The following is a 13,862-nucleotide window of genomic DNA, read 5'->3' as shown; positions in this document are numbered from 1 at the left end:
TGGTCTCCAAACATTCGATAAATTCGCCATGAAGAGATTGATCAAAAAAATCATTCAAGTCATCTCCTCCTTGTGAGAATATTTCATTATTGGTGCTGTCAATTTCAATAAATGTAGTGGATAATTCAAAAGAAATTACCACGGTCTCTTCATTGTTTAAATGTTTTTACTGTTTTTGTTTTGTTGTATAGATTTATAAGTTATTAAAGTTTTATATTCCTACTACTTTGTTGGAGTGCTATATATTTTTAATGTGACACATAATTGTAAAAACTTTGATGTACAAAGAGTCATCCCTGGAATCTTCCGCTTCAGGCTCGGTCCCCTCCCCAATCACAATACAGGATGGTTTTCAGATAGTAGGAACGCGTGTGGTGTGACGGATCTCATCCGGTGTGGGCCTTGATCTACTATAACTCCTTTGAAGAGGGGTGATTCTTTACAGCTGGGGCCATAAACTACATCTGCAGGGCTAGCTGATAGCCTGGGACCGGCCTGGACAATCGGACACAGAGGAAGAGGAGTGTCAGAGGGTGCGGTAGTGAATAGGGCAAAAGGGAGGTGTCGGGCGGGCACAGGGTGTGATTCTCAGGGAAGAGCAGCGCAGATGGGGGAAGGTTTATTGCCCATGCATAAGACAGAGAGCGGGGGTGACCAGTGCCTGGGGAAGATGCTTGCGAGGGTGGGGAGCCATGCTACGGATCGACAGCGTGCAGAGAGTGGGTCTGGTCAAGGCATCTAAAATGGCTGCCGTGCACGACAAAAGTGTGGCATTTGAAAAAAGGCAAGATGGCGCAGACAATGTTTTTCAACACTTCCTCATTTCCTTCGAATCGAACGTTAACAGACGTTGGGGCATATTACCAAAGTTAAGCGATATTTATCCCTAACGATGCTTAGCAACGAATTTTTTACCGCTAAGCATCGTCAGAAATTATCGCAGATAAACCTTGCTATTATCAAGGTTTATCACAAATGCGATAAAAAACGGCCGCAATGCATTAATATCGCTGAAAAGTCAGCGATATTCATGCATTACCGAGCTAATGCTCTTAGCCATGTTATCCACCTCCCATTGGATGACATGGCTAAGAACTGCTCAGGACAGGTGTTACTTTTTGGAGATATTCGCGCTTAGCACGAATATCTCCAAAAGTTGGTAATAGGAGACAGCGATGTTAGCGACTGTTTCCAGTCGCTAACATCTTGGCATGCCCACTTTGCATGTAATTAGTGATAAATATCACTGACATGCAAAGTGGAGCCCAAGATGGTCGCTATCTCCTACTAGCGGTCGCTAACTGGTGTTAGCGACAACTACGTAATACGGAGATAATTTTATCTCCGCTTTCTTGGCTTTTAAAGCCAAAAAAGCGGAGATAAACCCCCTTGATAATATGCCTCGTTATCTCTCCCACACTACCGGTCCCCCTGGGCTTAAACGCCGAGATGGTAGGGACTGCATCCCGTGGAGATAGGCCGAGACGTCACTCAGCAGAAAAACAAGTCTATAAACATACAATAAGTTAAAAGTCAATCATTCTTCTTTCCTTGTAGTACGCTCCCCAGTCCACTTCCCGTTACGCTAACCGGGCGCACCCCACCAAAAAAACAATTTATTTTTTTTGCCCCTCCAAAAAGAACCAATTTTTGCACTCTATACTATAAGTCTTTTTTATACTACAATCACTTCGCTACAACCTCATAAATTAAAAATAAAAATGAATAATGTCTCAAACAATTTTTGATTTCTAAATATAAATTTATTCTTCTGAATTTTCATAATTTGAAAGAACTAGTAACATGTCCTCATCAGGAATTTCCTCTTCAATCATCTCATCAGAAATCTCCTCATGAAAAGTCTGCAATGATGATTCTTGTAACTCTATGGTCTCCAAACATTCGATAAATTCGCCGTCAAGAGATTGATCAAAAAAAACATTCAAGTCATCTCCTCCTTGTGAGAATATTTCATTATTGGTGCTGTCAATTTCAATAAATGTAGTGGATAATTCAAAAGAAATTGCCACGGTCTCTTCATTGTGATCCATTTTATTTTGAAATTTCTTGCTGTAAATTGCAGAAAAAAATAATCACTTTCATTTATCGTTTTTAGTAATACATAATATAAAACTAACTTTATCAAGTATTTAGTATAACAGAAGGACTGAAAATGAATAACAGAAAACATTTTTCAAATTATCTTAAAGTGTACAACATAGTTCCCCTTACAAATTAACAACTCACCTTTTTGAAAGTAGGAGAAGTGTTAGTACTGTGTAAATCAAACACCAGAAATTGAGCACCAAAAATTCCTCACAAATGTACCTCAGACAGTAGTATCACAAAATGGCTGTGGTTTCCTCTCATTTTAGATATATACATAACCAATTAACTTTCATCACACAGAAATACAAAACCAAAGTAACATTTTAATTGGTTCTAAATTTCAACACTTTCAAATGTGTTTTCCCCATGCAATTTTCCATAGGACATTTAGATACGTCTACAGCCTGAATGGCTGAACGGAATTACACCAAACTTGGCAAAATGGTACATCAAACCTAAGAGGTCAGTGAGGATCTACTATGCCCCCTTATGGTCATTTGCCCCTTCGCTTTGGCCTCCTCTTGTCTCTTGATCCTACCGAGAGACAAGATGGCGGCCGCTACGGACTGTTTGGAATGTTTACAGACGCCGGAGAACCAATCAGCTTCGCAAAGCTCCGTAACGCGAAAAGTACGCGAAGCGGAGCGCTGTTACAGATATATATCTTTTTTTGAACGTTAATTTCTCAAAATCCACTGGAGCACATATATTGAGACCTAGCAAAGGCACATCGGGCTACCAGTCCCTAAAATTTTGCCAAGTTTCGTGCAAATCCATTCAGCCGTTCGATTATTATTATTTTTTTTTTTTTTTGCCCCGCGGGGCCCTTTTAAAACCTCCACATCAAACCTAGGGGGTCAGGGAGGATCTACTATGCCCCCTTATGGTCATTTGCCCCTTCGCTTTGGCCTCCTCTTGTCTCTCGATCCTACCGAGAGACAAGATGGCGGCCGCTACGGACTGTTTGGAATGTTTACAGACGCCGGAGAACCAATCAGCTTCGCTTCACAAAGCTCCGTAACGCGAAAAGTACGCGAACTGGAGCGCTGCCTGGTCCGCTGTTACAGATATATATCTTTTTTTGAACGTTAATTTCTCAAAATCCACTGGAGCACATATATTGAGACCTAGCAAAGGCACATCGGGCTACCAGTCCCTACAATTTTGCCAAGTTTCGTGCAAATCCATTCAGCCGTTCGGGCTAAAAGTGAGGCCAACCGCCCTATGGAAAACTCAATGTTAAAAACACGTTTTGGGACCCCCCTTTTTTCTCGGCCCCCCCTTGACGAAACCGCCCCACATTTTCAGGGGCTGCTCAGAAACGAAATGTTCCATTTTCCTGAAAATTTCAGCCAATTCCGTCCACAAACGCCAAAGTTATTAGACATAGAATTTTCAAAAATCCCATAGAGAAAAAATCCTAACTATATATACCTACTGGCGACCGCCAGTAGGCAATATACAGATACATATATATAAATGCATATATATGCATATATATATATGTTTATATGTGTGCGTGTAGATAGACCGAGGCACAAGAAAGCAGAAAAACAAACGTGAAGAACACAAAAAGGGGGCAGGGTAGATACACCCTGACCCCTTAGGCCTGCCCAGGTGGTCTCTCAAGGACAAAAAAGGGCCACATTTTTTTTAAAAAAACCTGGTCTGCTTTTTAAAAATTACCCCCCGGGGGGACCCAAATCGCGGGGGCATAGTGATAAAGAAGTGTGGGGGGTCCACAATCCCCCCCACACCGCCGCGGGGACCGCCACCCCCGGGGCAAAGCAACGCAGCCCCTTGGCGCATACTAGAGGCTCCTGGTGGGCTACTTGGCCCCCAGGGACCACCAGTATGCAAGGGGAATTAGTTCCTATTCTGCAAACATGCCAGGGGTTGTGCTGCAGAGAGGTGTATAAAAGGGTGTGGCCTCATTACACCTCTCTGTAATGCATCTCCCTGGCTTATACTGGAGGCTCCTGGTGGGCTAGTTGCCCCCCAGGGAATCCCCAGTATGCAAGGGGAATTAGTTCCTCCTCTGCAAAAGCGCCAGGGGTTGCGCTGCAGAACATTGTAAAAAGGGGGCGTGCCCTCTGAACACCTGCCTGCAAAAATGTAGTAAATCAGTATAAAAAATAACAATTAATACATTTAAAAATTGTCATTTAAAAAACTTTCGAAATTCAATGAAAAAACCATAGGTTTCAGGCCTTATATAGTTAGGAATTAGCATTTAAAAAACCTTGCAAATTCACTTAAAAAAAACATTGGTTTCACGCCTTATATAGTTAGGAATTAGCATTTAAAAAACCTTGCAAATTCACTGAAAAAACCATAGGTTTCAGGCCTTATATAGTTAGGAATTAGCATTTAAAAAACCTTGCAAATTCACTGAAAAAACCATAAGTTTCAGGCCTTATATAGTTAGGAATTAGCATTTAAAAATCCTTGCAGGGGTGTTATAGTTAGCTGGACATTTCACTCATACAAAACCATTGAAATTACTCCTATATAGTTAGTTGTAGTAACTATATTTTGCGCACTCGCAATCCACTGCTGATGATGTCACATATTAGATCATTCATGACATGGTCAGTGACATCACTGATGACATCTCAAATGACATCACTGATGACATCACTGATGACATCATCCACGTGACAATCACATACACCTTTTCATACACTATTAAACTTTTTCATCACTCTTTGTAAAATACAGAGTATCATATTTGAATCCATTGCCACAGCAATACAAGTATCTAAAAATCCACTCAGTGATTCATAGATGTATACACACATCTAATCACTTATCTGTAGATTCACTAATACATGCTGTCAATGAACAATAGAAGACTATCAAAAATACTTATACACCTATATCAACATTAAACAACAGCACACATCCTATTCACATATGAAGTCATCCTACTCACTTATGCAAACAATGGATCATACTTACATATTTACTTAGCAAAACACTTATACAAACACCACTTCATCTATTCATTTAGATAGTAAGTCATACTTAGTGAATTATAAAATCATTATTACAAGTATACAGTTATCCATACAGTCACTCACACAATCATTGAGTCTTATGTATACGTATTTATATACAACAACTGACACATACACTGCCTTTTATTTTTCTAGTTTGTTGGACATGTACCATTGAGAAATATATTTGCTCATCACCACACCCATAAACAGATTCACTCACCCAAATGTGGGTGTACTTGTAAAGCGCACTGCGACTCCATGGAGTATCCTGGCGCTGAAGACCGCTGGGGAACCCGTCCTGGCTTTTCCTGTGAGATGGTCCCTTTCTGGGTATCTCCAAGGTGAAACCAGGCATCCCTGACGTCTGTGGGGGGCCGTTGTAGAGATGAGGCAAGCTTAATGCCCAGAGTTGCCGAGTGTGTTCCCTGGTTAGAGTGGGCACCGAGGCGAGAATTATCGAGTCCGTTTTGACCCTGGTCCACGACCCTGCCGCGTCGGGAATTGAACCCTGGTCCCGGGCCGTTCTCTGCTTACGGGTCTGCCGCCTCTAACCAGTGAGCCACACCACAAATTGTTAGAACATGTAGTTTTAACTTCATATATCTACTGAATCAACTATTCACACATCTTTGGACAGTCACACACCCCCCACCGAACCACACACACTTTCACACTCCCATACAAATACTCAGTTAACTAATCAATAATTAATATAGACTTTCACACAGATAGTAACCAACTGTAGAATCAGTTGACACAACAACTGACAAAGTGATACAGATATTCACACAGTTTAGTCACTATCCATTATATTTAGTGAGACATTATAAATTGGTCAAGTAAACAGTCAAATAAACTGCTACTAAATCCTCCATCCAAATATTTATTTATATATATCCACTCATTCTTCAATGCAAATTGCTATATATATAATGCATATTTAAATAACGAAGCAAACCACATTCACTGGATGATGTCATCAGTGATGTCATCAGTGATGTCATTTGAGATGTCATCAGTGATGTCACTGACCATGTCATGAATGATCTAATATGTGACATCCTCAGCAGTGGATTGTGGGTGCGCGAAATATAGTTAGTACAACTAACTATATAGGAGTAATTTTAATGGTTTTGTGTGAGTGAAATGTCCAGCTAACTATAACACCCCTAAAACTTATAGTTTTTTGAGTGAATTTCAAAGGTTTTTTAAAAGCTAATTCCTAACTATATAAGGTCTGAAACCTATGTTTTTTCAGTGAATTTCAAAGGTTTTTTAAATGCTAATTCCTAACTATATAAGGCCTGAAACCTATGTTTTTTTCAGTGAATTTGCAAGGTTTTTTAAATGCTAATTCCTTACTATATAAGGCCTGAAACCTATGTTTTTTCAGTAAATTTGCAAGGTCTTTTAAATGCTAATTCCTAACTATATAAGGCCTGAAACCTATGGTTTTTTTCAGTGAATTTGCAAGGTTTTTTAAATGCTAATTCCTAACTATATAAGGCCTGAAACCTATGGTTTTTTAAGTGAATTTGTAAGATTTTTTAAATGCTAATATATATATATATATATATATACATATTTATATATGTATGTATATATATATATACATATATATATATATATTCACTGAAAAAACCATAGGTTATAGACCATATATAGTTAGGAATTAGCATTTACAAAACCTTGAAAATTCACTGGAAAAACCATAGGTTATAGACCATATATAGTTAGGAATTAGCATTTACAAAACCTTGAAAATTCACTGAAAAAACCATAGGTTATAGACCATATATCGTTAGGAATTAGCATTTAAAAAACCTTATTTTACTCACACAAAACCATTGAAATTCCATATATAGTTAGTTGCACTAACTATATATCGCGCACCCGCAATCCACTGCTGATGATGTCACATATTACATCATTCATGACATGGTCAGTGACATCACTGATGACATCACTGATGACATCTCAAATGACATCACTGATGACATCACTGATGACAACATCCAGTGACTGTATGTTTCTGTAAAGTTAAAATGTGTCTTACATATTGAAGAATGAGTGGAAGTATAAGTGTCTGGACAAAGGATTTAGTAGGTGCATGACTGAATGTATGAGTGAGTGATTAAATGTGTCTCACTGAGTGCATGGGTTAGTGACTAAACTGTCTTAATTTGTGCATCATTATGTCTGTTGTTCTGTAAACTGCTGCATGTGTTGATCAGTAGCTATATGATTAACTATATGGGTTACTGATTGATTGTCCAAGTATTTGTATGGGAGACTGAGTGTGTGTGTGGCTGGCTGGGAGGTGTGTGACTCTGTGCAGATCAATGTGTACTTGTATCAATGATTGTATAAGAAGGTAAGTATGTGTTAGTATATGTTTGAAAATGTAAGGTGCTCTATGTTTAACTGTATAGACAAGAAAATGGAAGTGTCATTGATTCTTTACAGGACTGACTAGGTGTGTGAGTAACTCCATGGATGAGTGGCAGACTGTGAGTGTCTGTATAGGTGTATGAGTGCATATGATAGTGTTGTAAAGATGAGTGATTGTATGTATGAATGATTGTATGGGTGAATGAGTGAAGGTGTGTGTAGACGTAGGAATCAGTGAGTGCGTATGTAGTAACTAGTATTGGTGTGTCAATGGTTTCAAAAATTATACTCTGTATTTAACACTGGGTGAAACAGAGGTTATATTAAAATGTGAGGAGATGCATTGTATTGTCACATGAATGATATCATCAGTGATGTGGTCATTGATGTCAAATAAGATGTCATCAGTGATGTCATCAGTGATGTCATTTGAGATGTCATCAGTGATGTCATCAGTGATGTCACTGACCATGTCATGAATGATGTAATATGTGACATCATCAGCAGTGGATTGCGGGTGCGCGATATATAGTTAGTGCAACTAACTATATATGGAATTTCAATGGTTTTGTGTGAGTAAAATAGGGTTTTTTAAATGCTAATTCCTAACGATATATGGTCTATAACCTATGGTTTTTTCAGTGAATTTTCAAGGTTTTGTAAATGCTAATTCCTAACTATATATGGTCTATAACCTATGGTTTTTTCAGTGAATTTTCAAGGTTTTGTAAATGCTAATTCCTAACTATATATGGTCTATAACCTATGGTTTTTTCAGTGAATTTCAATGGTTTTTTAATAGCAAATATCATAAGCTGTCGAATGTCAAGTACGTGGTAAGTAAAAACATTTTCGTGTTTATGCACACTGATCTGCTTTGAATGCTGCCCCCCCCCCTCATTTCTATTAGGAGTACTCTCTCTTTGCAGATAGTGAAGGGTAGTTAACGCAGGCCTTTGCCCCCGTTCTAATCCGTCGTGCCTGCTTCTCTCTCCATTTGATTGATTGTTCTCTTTGGTTCATTCTCTATTTACAAACAAGCACAGAGTCGCAATACTCTGTTTAGTCTTTGCAGATACCGAAAAATCGTGTAAAAAAACAAAAGGAATCGAGCAAAATCAGTAGGCCACTAATGGGATCTCTTGTTGACCTCGCTAAAATAGAAACATTAGGAACAACCTGTTGAAAATAGCAATGTGAATGTACATAAGCGGCGTTCATTTGTGTTCACAGTACCCCTTGTTGATTGTTTGAATCGAGCATTGAATTGTTCGAAGTTGGTTCTCTTAAGGATCTTCTCTGCCTGCAAACGAGGAAGAATAGGAATATTCTCTCTCCCTTTGCAGATAGTGAAGGGTAGGTAACGCAAACCTTTAACACGTCGTGCCTATTTCGTTCCTCATTGATTGATTGTTTGCCCGAACATTGACTGTTTGGGAATTGGTTCTTTTTGGAGGTATTCCCTGTTTGCAAATAAACGTAGGAAAATCTTTGCAAGTAGTGAAAGGGTACGTAATGCGGACCTTTCTCCCCCGTTGTAATCTGTCATGCCTATCTACTCCCCACTGATTGATGCACCTGTTTCACCCGGACCATTTACTAGAGATAGGTCATCTGGCCCGACCAGAGAGCACCCCTAGTGAAAAGGACATATGCAATAATAACGAAGTGATCACTGTATCCTGTTAACAGAAACTTTAGCATGAAACAACCTGGAAAGAAAAGAATAGGAAAACGAAAATCAGTAGGCCACTGATGAACTTTTTATTAAATAACAAACAAAGAAACGATAACAATACGTAATGATAAAACCTATTATTGTCCTAGAAACAAGAAACGTTAGAAGTAAGCCCGTAATAAGAAACCTGAAAACATCGCCCCTCACTGCCCCAAAACGTGTCTGTCCCACCGCCTGCCACGGCCAAATAACGGCAAACTGGGAAAGATACAAGTCAGCAGACATCCGCCCCATTCTAGAAACTTCCAAAGTGCAACAGGTTTTCGGCTACGCCCAGCCGGAAGCAACACATATAAGGCGGGTCCTGCTGCCAACCGTCGGCCAGGAGATCATCATGTAGGGTGTAGCCGGAGGAGAGGCCGAGGCCAGCGGGACCCGGCCAGGGGGATTGACAACACTGGAGAGTTTTAGGGGGGGGGATGTCCGTGTCCTCGACCCTCCCCTCTCTCTCCCAGTCCGGTCGCGGTGGCCCTTGAGAGTTGCAGGTTGTCATCCCACAATCTCTCCCGGTCCGGCCACCAACGGCCGGGGGCTGGGGCCGACGGGATCCGGCTGCAGCCGATGAGCCAAGGAACCCGTTCATGGGGCCAGAGCAAAGGGCGCCCGGCCGCCAACCGCCGGAAGCCCGGCCCGAAGACGGACGGGACATTTCTTCTTTCTTGTATAATTGCTGCAACAACCCTGGGGGGGGGGATGTCTTGCACATGCCTCCGGCCCCCCCCCCTCTCGTCCTCATCGCCTGGTCCGGCCATAACAAATCTCAAGCGAGACGCCGTGGGGTGCACTGGGAGGGAAAGACGGTGCGAACAGGCCTCTCCCGCCTCCCCAGGTGGAGGCTTCCCAGCTGCACCCTCAGCGCTCCAGGCGCCCGGAAAAGGGTTCTTCCACTGTGGCGATGCTGCAACGTCTCGCCCGGCAGGGTGGAGCCCGTCCGCTCATTTGACCCCGCGATCGCCAGTAGCTACCGAACTCTCAAAATGGCGGTCGACCTGGCAAGAGCGGGCCCAGCATAAAGAAATGGCCCGGTCACTGGTTGACTCCACCACCGTAGTCCTCCACGACCTTGAAGATTCTAGAGGAGCCGCGGGAGTCCCCGACCCCCGCAGACACCCCCGATGGGGAATGACTGCCATGATCGCCCGTGGAGTGACGAAACTGTAGCCGCGGGACGTTGGCGCTCCCATGCTGGCGCCAGCCTCAGTTTGAATGACTAGAATCCTGCAGACCTCAGTTCCGGTGAAAGCACAGTGTGACCCGGTAGGAAAAATTGTTGCACCCCCTCCCCTTTTTGACTGATGGTTCAAACCACCGATCCTTTCCTTTGCCCTTTTAACGGAACTTTGGACTGCCTCCCCCCCCCCCGCGGCACCCCACGCCGTTATTTGCTGGGCGGCAACTTACTAGACATCACCTTCGTGACATCCAGATTTCAGCGCGTTCTGCTGCCTTGGAACTATTCGCACAACAGACCGCTATTGACAACCCACCCCCCGGGACGCCCCACGCCGGATACCCAAATCAGTGCGGCACCCAGGCAACATCTTCTGAATTTTCATAATTTGAAAGAACTAGTAACATGTCCTCATCAGGAATTTCCTCTTCAATCATCTCATCAGGAATTTCCTCATGAAAAGTCTGCAATGATGATTCTTGTAACTCTATGGTCTCCAAACATTCGATAAATTCGCCATCAAGACATTGATCAAAAAAATCATTCAAGTCATCTCCTCCTTGTGAGAATATTTCATTATTGGTGCTGTCAATTTCAATAAATGTAGTGGATAATTCAAAAGAAATTGCCACGGTCTCTTCGTTGTTTAAATGTTTTTACTGTTTTTGTTTTGTTGTATATATTTATAAGTTATTAAAGTTTTATATTCCTACTACTTTGTTGGAGTGCTATATATTTTTAATGTGACACATAATTGTAAAAACTTTGATGTACAAAGAGTCATCCCTGGAATCTTCCGCTTCAGGCTCGGTCCCCTCCCCAATCACAATACAGGATGGTTTTCAGATAGTAGAAACGTGTGTGGGGTGACGGATCTCATCGGGTGTGGGCCTTGATCTACTATAACTCCTTTGAAGAGGGGTGATTCTTTACAGCTGGGGCCATAAACTACATCTGCAGGGCTAGCTGATAGCCTAGGACCGGCCTGGACAATCGGACACAGAGGAAGAGGAGTGTCAGAGGGTGCGGTAGTGAATAGGGCGAAAGGGAGGTGTCGGGCGGGCACAGAGTGTGATTCTCAGGGAAGAGCAGCGCAGATGGGGGGAGGTTTATTGCCCATGCATAAGACAGAGAGCGGGGGTGACCAGTGCCTGGGGAAGATGCTTGCGAGGGTGGGGAGCCATGCTACGAATCGACAGCGTGCAGAGAGTGGGTCTGGTCAAGGCATCTAAAATGGCTGCCGTGCACGACAAAAGTGTGGCATTTCAAAAAAGGCAAGATGGCGCAGACAATGTTTTTCAACAATTCCTCATTTCCTTCGAATCGAACGTTAACAGACGTTGGTGCATATTACCAAAGTTAAGCGATATTTATCGCTAACGATGCTTAGCAACAAATTTTTTACCGCTAAGCATCGTCAGAAATTATCGAAGATAAACCTTGCTATTATCAAGGTTTATCGCAAATGCGATAAACAACGGCCGCAATGCATGAATATCGCTAAAAAGTCAGCGATATTCATGCATTACCGAGCTAATGCTCTTAGCCATGTTATCCACCTCCCATTGGATAACATGGCTAAGAACTGCTCAGGGCAGGTGTTAGTTTTTGGAGATATTCGCGCTTAGCGCGAATATCTCCAAAAGTTGGTAATAGGAGATAGATATCTTGCATGTTGTAATGCAAGTTATTGTGGTATATGGAACTCATACCATAATCTCTCAGGAAAGCAGAAACTGATCCTTTTGGGACCGCCTGAGAAGGCCTAGGGGGTGAGGGGTACTCTACTTTGCCCCCTTTTCACGTTCCGAACTATTTTATTTTACTCTCTTCTGTAATTACACAAAATGGCAGCGATATGATGCATCAGAGACAGACAGTGAGAGAAAGGAGGCCGGAGATGAAGAAGAGATGTCAAATACACATTGGAGATAATATAGTGGGAGAAGGGAAGTAAATATGAGTAAACTTACCATGTAACATAAAAATGTTGCACTCTATACTATAAGTCTCATTTTATACTACAATCACTTTGCTACAACCTCATAAATTAAAAATAAAAATGAATAATGTCTCAAACAATTTTTGATTTCTAAATATAAACTTATTCTTCTGAATTTTCAAAATTTGAAAGAACTAGTAACATGTCCTCATCAGGAATTTCCTCTTCAATCATCTCATGTGGAATCTCCTCATGAAAAGTCTGCAATGATGATTCTTGTAACTCTATGGTCTCCAAACATTCGATAAATTCGCCATCAAGAGATTGATCAAAAAAATCATTCAAGTCATCTCCTCCTTGTGAGAATATTTCATTATTGGTGCTGTCAATTTCAATAAATGTAGTGGATAATTCAAAAGAAATTGCCACGGTCTCTTCATTGTGAGCCATTTTATTTTGAAATTACTTGCTGTAAATTGCAGAAAAAAATAATCACTTTCATTTATCGTTTTTAGTAATACATAATATAAAACTAACTTTATCAAGTATTTAGTATAACAGAAGGACTGTAAATAAATAACAGAAAACATTTTTCAAATTATCTTCAAGTGTACAACATAGTTCCCCTTACAAATTAACAACTCACCTTTTTAAAAGTAGGAGAAGTGTTAGTACTGTGTAAATCAAACACCAGAAATTGACCACCAAAAATTCCTCACAAATGTACCTCAGACAGTAGTATCACAAAATGGCTGTGGTTTCCTCTCATTTTAGATATATACATAACCAATTAACTTTCATCACACAGAAATACAAAACCAAAGTAACATTTTAATTGGTTCTAAATTTCAACACTTTCAAATGTGTTTTCCCCATGCAATTTTCCATAGGACATTTAGATATGTCTACAGCCTGAATGGCTGAACGGAATTACACCAAACTTGGCAAAATGGTACATCAAACCTAAGAGGTCAGGGAGGATCTACTATGCCCCCTTATGGTCATTTGCCCCTTCGCTTTGGCCTCCTCTTGTCTCTCGATCCTACCGAGAGACAAGATGGCGGCCGCTACGGACTGTTTGGAATGTTTACAGACGCCGGAGAACCAATCAGCTTCGCAAAGCTCCGTAACGCGAAAAGTACGCGAAGCGGAGCGCTGTTACAGATATATATCTTTTTTTGAACGTTAATTTCTCAAAATCCACTGGAGCACATATATTGAGACCTAGCAAAGGCACATCGGGCTACCAGTCCCTAAAATGTTGCCAAGTTTCGTGCAAATCCATTCAGCCGTTCGATTATTATTATTTTTATTTTTTTTTGCCCCGCGGGGCCCTTTTAAAACCTCCACATCAAACCTAGGGGGTCAGGGAGGATCTACTATGCCCCCTTATGGTCATTTGCCCCTTCGCTTTGGCCTCCTCTTGTCTCTCGATCCTACCGAGAGACAAGATGGCGGCCGCTACGGACTGTTTGGAATGTTAACAGACGCCGGAGAACCAATCAGCTT

The sequence above is a fragment of the Lissotriton helveticus genome, chromosome 6 (genome assembly GCF_964261635.1).
Source record: "Lissotriton helveticus chromosome 6, aLisHel1.1, whole genome shotgun sequence".
In the NCBI taxonomy this organism is placed as follows: Eukaryota; Metazoa; Chordata; class Amphibia; order Caudata; family Salamandridae; genus Lissotriton; species Lissotriton helveticus.
This window is presented reverse-complemented; position numbering follows the sequence as displayed.